The 6,606-nt window shown below is 51.5% G+C and overlaps 1 protein-coding gene across 1 annotated transcript in view; it reads left to right on the forward strand.

Annotated features, from left to right (window-relative positions):
- Positions 1-6,102: 6,102 nt before the first annotated feature.
- LY86 (lymphocyte antigen 86) overlaps positions 6,103-6,606 on the forward strand; it is a 43,608-nt gene continuing 43,104 nt past the window's right edge. Inside the window, exon 1 of the mRNA XM_010835835.1 lies at positions 6,103-6,264. The gene's annotated coding sequence lies outside the window, so the exon portion shown is untranslated. The remainder of the gene's footprint in view (positions 6,265-6,606) is intronic.

Below are 6,606 nucleotides of genomic sequence, written 5' to 3' on the forward strand. Positions count from 1 at the left end.
TGCTGAAATAAATAAAAATAAATTGAAGGGGAAACCAATATTTATCTACTAAATCAACAAAAACCATTTAAAAATAATAATACCTGGTTGCTGAGGGGATCGTTATACTGTTTGTGGAAAACTGTATGATAGGATGTATCAAAAGCCTTAAAATCTGGTGATTCTTCACCTTTCTGTGCCCCTGAAATGCTATAAGTCAACCATAATCCAATAGAAAAATATACATATTAAGAAAAAAGTCTGGTGATTCTTTTCATGAAGCATTTCACTTTTAGGCATTTACCCTGAGGAAGTAATCATGGCGGCACAAAAATATAGAAGAAGAACCTTCACTATAGCAGCGTCTCCCATTATTGTGCTGTTAACAGTAGTCTAAATGTCTGAAGTGTAAACTGATTCAGTAAATCATGATCAGTCCGTGCAGTAGAATACTATACAGTGACTAACAGTCATGTCACGGAAGGGACTGTGAACGACCCGCGTGAATCCTGCAGTGTGTTGCAGTGTGTGCAGTTTGCACAGTGTGGTTGTGTGTGTGAGTACCAAACGAGCATTTCACAAAATGTCAGTAGGGCTTATCTCTGGATGTTGAGATTATGGGTGATGATTTTTCTTCTTTGTCCAGCTTCCCTGCCCCATCTCCCTGCAGGGGAGGGTTATCTCCAAAGTCTTTCAATTAAGATGTATTAATTTAAGAATGAGAAGAGAAAAAGAAACTGTGATGCATTTTTGAGAAACAATGACATCACACTTTAACTTCTTGGGGAGCCCAGACTCTCAGGCAAGGGTGAGCTCTTGCTTTGCCCTACCTGGGAGATGACTCAGAAGTCCAGAAGTCCAGTCTCCAAGGCCAAAAAGACGAGTTTATCGGGTCACACCCATCCTCCGTACTTCATCCATTCCGTCTAAAGTGTTTTACCGAGTACCTGCCCTGTGCAGGGGTACCACAGGCAAGAGGAGAAGAGGGAAAGAGAAAGGAGAAAGGATGAGGAGGGAGGGAAGAAGAAAGCCTTCTAATGTACTATGAGGGACTCTGACCTCAACAACGTGGTGGCCAGGAGCAGCGCTGTGAACCAGCCCTCGGGTGCACAAGCTTGTTCTGGAGGGAGTTGCCAGGGCGGCACAGCTTCCTTCAGAGCTCAGGCACGAAGGCGAGAAAGAGGTACGCTCATCCAGTGCAAGGTAACAGGACGGGCTGGAGACACTGGCTCAGGAGGGAGCAGGGTTGCTATAGAGACAGAGAGAGGGCTGGGCCAGCAGGGGTTGGAGCAGAAGAGACCAGACCACAGGCAAATCTTGTGGCCACGTTCTGGGGCCCACTGAAGGACCCTGGATCCGGGAGCAGCCGGGGGGTCTTAGGAGACCCCGAGGAGCCCCATCCCAGGCGGCGGCGGGCAGACCTGAGCGGGGAGAGAGACCCTCATGCAGTCACAAGGAAACCGCCCGGTGATGCACAGACTATTTTTAAGTGACTTCATCTTTGACTCCCTGCCAGGGAGTCTCCGATCTTAAGGTTCAAAAGCTCGAACAAAGGAAAGACCAGCTTTTTGAGTGTGAAGTGATAACGCAGGGCGGTGGCTTTCCAACACAATTAAATTCTAGGTGAGCAGAGCCCACAGCTGTGGAAAGCACAGTTTTGCCTGGAAAGTACAAAGTGCCTTTTTCCCGCTTTATTCATCAATAACCCTACAATTGGAGCTGACACATCCAAGCTTCAAAGTGAAAGCAAAGAGCTCAGTTTGTGAATATTAAGCGGCTTGCCCAGAGATGGTCTGACCCTTAGGTTTCAGCAGCGTCCAGTGGTGACAGAAAAGGGGCCTAACGTTCATCAGACCCCTTCAGGGCTGGGCGGCTCACTGGCCAGCTGTGGGCTCTCTCTTCTGAATACTCAAGGTCCTGTTTTCGATTTCTAGTGGGGAAGAGATTTCTTCTAATGAGAAGATATTTATGTCCATCCATTTAGTCACCTGCCATGGGATGCAGGGCCTGGCTTTGGCTGAAAAGAAACGTCCGCAAACTAGATTACTGAGAAACTCTTGAACCTGGCAGTTAGCACTTCTCCCCAAGTCTGCTTTCCTCTAAAAATATAAGTATTAATTTTTTTAAAAAAAGGTGGGATCTCCTGGGGGTGGATCTCTCAGAGGCCCAAGAGGCCGTGGGAAGACTCTACTGAAGACCCTCGCTGGCTGGCACCAACCCTGTGAGATGCACGTGTTACCCACACGACAAACAGTAGATGTGAGAACAGTTAAAGAGCAAAACCTCATCGCTCAGCCCTGAAGTGGCGGGGGCGGGGGGCACCAAATGGGGTCACACAGTAAGTAGCACGGCTTCCTGCCATCTGCACAGGCAAGGAGCTGTTGTTCCCGTTGCACTCAATCCGGAAGACGAGAGTGAGATCACAGCTGTCCCCTCCCTCCGCGGGGTGGCAGAGGCCAGGGTCAGCCCACAGAGGAAGGGAGCAGAGTGGCAGCGCTCAGGAGGGGAACTATCCCCTAGTATCACAAATAGCGGAGAGCAGCCACCGTCGGATGCAGTGGACCATTGCAGAATGCAGAAGACGCGCTGGCGTGGGAGACAGAGTCCTGTGTAGTCAGAGCTGTTGCCCTGCTGTCGGCGCGTGAAATATATTGATGGCTCACGCTGGCCTGAAGCCCCATCCACGCACCGCAGAAGGGCTGTGTGCGCCGAGCGTGAACCCCTGTCCTGTCCTCAGTGCGCACACATGCACACACACACATACACACACACGCGTGCACACACATATGCATTCCTGGAGTGTTTAAGTCTCCACGAAACCTGTGAGGGTCACGGGGTGGCAAGGAAGCCAGTCCCCGCAGCAAAAACTCCAGCATCCAATCCGTCCAGAGACGACCCTGGGCTCCGCTGCCTGCCACCAGCCGCTTGCTCCGCCCCCAGAGGCCGCGTGTCAGCGGCTCCTGCCTGGCTCTCTCCCTGGCTCTCTCCCTGACTCCTTCTCTCTCTCCCTTCCCTTGCACTCAGAGCCCGGTCACCTGCTGTCCCTTCTCCTGTGGGGCGGCATCACCCTCCTCCACTTCCGTCTTTGGACTCCTGCCCTCAGGCTCCCGCTCATCCTTACAGTCTCTCCTGAAACACCAGAGTTTTCTTAAGAGCGCGGGCACTGACAGCCACCCTGATGAGAACATTCTTACCGGGCAAGAAAAGAAAGCCACCATCGCCAAGCGAACCTCTGTGGAAAGAAAGCAGCTGGCGACGGGGAGGAAGACAGTTATTTAAGAGTAGAAGGGAAATCTGAACAGGACAGAAGAGTGCGGTGACTTCAGCAGGGCGTGGTCGGGGCCTCGAAGTCAACACCAGAGCTTGGGGGTATATTCAGTCACTATTTACATACACATACTATTTACATGCACATAACAATACATACATGTAACATACTTACATACACGTAAGGACAGAGGATGAGATGCTTGGATGGCATCACCAACTTGATGGACATGAGTTTGAGTAAGCTCCGGGAGTTGGTGATGAACAGGGAGGCCTGGCATGCTGCAGTCCATGGGATCACAGAGAGTCGGACACGACTCAGCAACTGAATTGAACTGAACTGAACCATCTTTCGGGGCTTCCCAGGATGTGATAGTGGAAAAGAACCCACACCCAGTGCAGGAGACATAAGAGGCGTGGGTTCAATCCCTGGGTTGGGAAGATCCCCTGGAAAAGGAAATGGCAACCCACTCCAGTATTCTCGCCTGGAGAATCCCATGGACAGAGGAGCCTGGCGGGCTACAGCCTATAGGGTAGCAAAGAGTCAGATGGGCTTGAAGCGACTTAGCACACAGGCCCACAATCGTCTTTCAAATAAGGATACAAACTGACTCTAATTTTATTTTATAATTAATATATGCTGCTGCTAAGTCACTTCAGTCGTGTCTGACTCTGTGCGACCCCAGAGATGGCAGCCCACGAGGCTCCCCCCATCCCTGGGATTCTCCAGGCAAGAACACTGGAGTGGTTGCCATTTCCTTCTCCAATGCATGAAACTGAAAACTGAAAGTGAAGTCGCTCAGTCGTGTCTGACTCTTCGCAACCCCATGGGCTGCAGCCTACCAGGCTCCTCCTTCCATGGGATTTTCCAGGCAAGAGTACTGGAGTGGGGTGCCATCGCCCTCTCCGATAATTAATATATAATTATTTTAATATACTGAGGAGCAGGACCTTCTCAGTGAATTCTTTGGCTGCCTTCATGAAGCTTCTGGTTAAAGGACTCAACACACTATGCTTTGACTGGACCATGCAAGCCACAGCTGATGATTTCAGGCAAGTCCTAGTTCTCGGGAAGCAGGACTCCTTAGAGCAAGTGGCTGGCTACTTCTCATCTTTTTACAGATGTGCTACGTTTTATACAAAGTATTGCCTGTCATTTAGCACAGAACATTTTATTAGGAACTTAGATGAGTTTTTAAACAAATTGTACACTCTGCAACAGATCAAGTCCTCTGGCCTAGAGCAGAGCTTCTCACACTGTGGCCCCCAGACCAGCAACCATGACCTCCCCCGGGAACTTGTTAGAAACGCAAGTCCTCAGCCCCACCGCAGAACTCTAGGACTGGGAACTCAGTGTGAAGGAGCCCTCCAAGTGAGGCCGACGCCCTCGTAAGTCCAAGAACCGCTGCTCCAGACCCACCGCACCTCCAGAGCCTCTCAATAGTCCATACTGAATATTTCTAGATGCCAAGGCGTGCGCTTGGTCACTCAGTCGTGTCCAACTCTTTGCAACCCCATGGACGGTAGCCCATCAGGCTCCTCAGGCAAGAATATTGGAGCAGGTTGCCATTTCCTTCTCCAGGGGATCTTCCTTCTCCAGGGACTGAATCTGTGTTTCCTGTGTTGGCAGGCAGATTCTCTACCACTGCGCCACCTGGAAAGCCCCTAGATGTCAAAACAGCCTCTGAACGATGACTTTTTTCACGGCAAGGTCCTTTGATTTACAAAAGTCTGCAGCCCAGTCCTCAGATGAGCTGGCCTCCCTCTTGGGGCTGCTCTTGGGGCTGCTCTTGGGGCATCTCTCCTGCCCGCCTCTCCTGGTCCTCCACCTGGTGGGTGGGGCTGCTCCCAGGGGTGGAGGGGCGTGGCCTCAGCTGCTCTTTACCCTGGCTGTTCAGAGCCGTCTCAACGAGGAGCCCTGAGAGGTCCCTAGAGAAAGTCTCCACATCCCTGTCCTGGAGTCACTGCTGATCACGGGCTCCCAGGGCCCACAGCTCTCTCAGGGCCTTGCGCTCTCACCTCAACTCTGTTCACAGCGCGACGCCCTCCTGCCCACTCGGACCCTGCAGAGCGACCTCGTCTCTTCTCATAGAAGTTTACCCCCCTCTCCTCTCCTCTGGGGCTCAGATTTCCCCTTGGGTTTCACAAAAAGCCAGTGGTTCTTCAATTTGAACAGGTGTCAGACCCACCTGATGGGCTTATTAAGACACAGTGCTGGCCCCGCCCAGGAGTTTCCGATTCAGCGGGTTCTCAGCCTGCAGCAGTGGAAGAATTTACATTTCTAACAAGCTCTTGGTGCAAGTTGATGCTGTGGTCCAGGAATCCTACTTTGAGCATCTCTGTTGAAAACCAACATCAGTGAACCTAAAAAACTAACAAACAAAAAAACCAGTCCCCAAATGACCACACCCTTTCATCTCCCAAGAAATCCAAAGTATCCTTCAATTAAGTCAACTTATTTCACTGGTAATTAAGTTCCACTTACTGCGAAAAAAGAAGTTTTGAAGTTACTTCAATTCTTATTTAAGCCATCAGCAGAAATAGTCAATTTACTCAATGTACTCAGAGAAATGCTTTTCCTCCCAGGGGAAATAGTGTTCTCTGCAGCTTCTAAAATCTGGCCCCAGCCCTGACTCTGGTTCCCTTAAGCTAAGGAGGAGCTGGGGTTGGGCTGGGGACCAGGGGTGAGAAGCTTTGCTGTGACAATTCAGGACGATGGAGGATGGGGAACAGGGAGAGAGACTCTTGGCTTTGAATAAGAAGAGGGAGGTGACATCAGTAACCCTGCCACTGACCCGAACCATCAGGCTCCAGGCTTCCTAGGGAAGCCCTGACTTCTCCACCCCTCCCCGTCCTTCCCACTAAGCTGAGCCCAGAAACAGAACCCAGCTCACTTCTCAGGGCTCTTGCCTGCATCTCCTCTCCAGAGACCACAGCAGCTGCCCCCAAGGACACAGCCCTGCTCCCCCAGCTGAAGTCTGAATCCTGGAGTGGAAGCCAGAGCGAAGTGCCAACAGGGTAAGAGCCTCATTCCAGACCTCAGAGGTCCTTCTGCAGCCCCCCCAAAGGCCAGACCCTCAGTTCATAACCCACATCAGAGCCCCCTTGGGACAGTATGCCAGTGATGGAAAACACGTAGAGGCCTGTGGTTTCGCTCTCCTGAGTTCACTGCTCTACCTGGGGGCGGGGTTCCAGGGAGGGTGGGTCTATATGTGGGCAAGGCTGCAAAGAGGGGCCGCTTATAACACAGGGAGAGCTGTGTGGAGGGCGGGGCTACAAGGAGGGCGGGGCTTCAAGGGGGCGGGGTTACAAGGAAGGCTGTTTGCGGGCCCAGTCAAAAGGTCACGTGTTACTTGCTGC

The sequence above is a fragment of the Bison bison genome, unplaced genomic scaffold (genome assembly GCF_000754665.1).
Source record: "Bison bison bison isolate TAMUID 2011002044 unplaced genomic scaffold, Bison_UMD1.0 scf7180017864053, whole genome shotgun sequence".
NCBI lineage: Eukaryota > Metazoa > Chordata > Mammalia > Artiodactyla > Bovidae > Bison > Bison bison.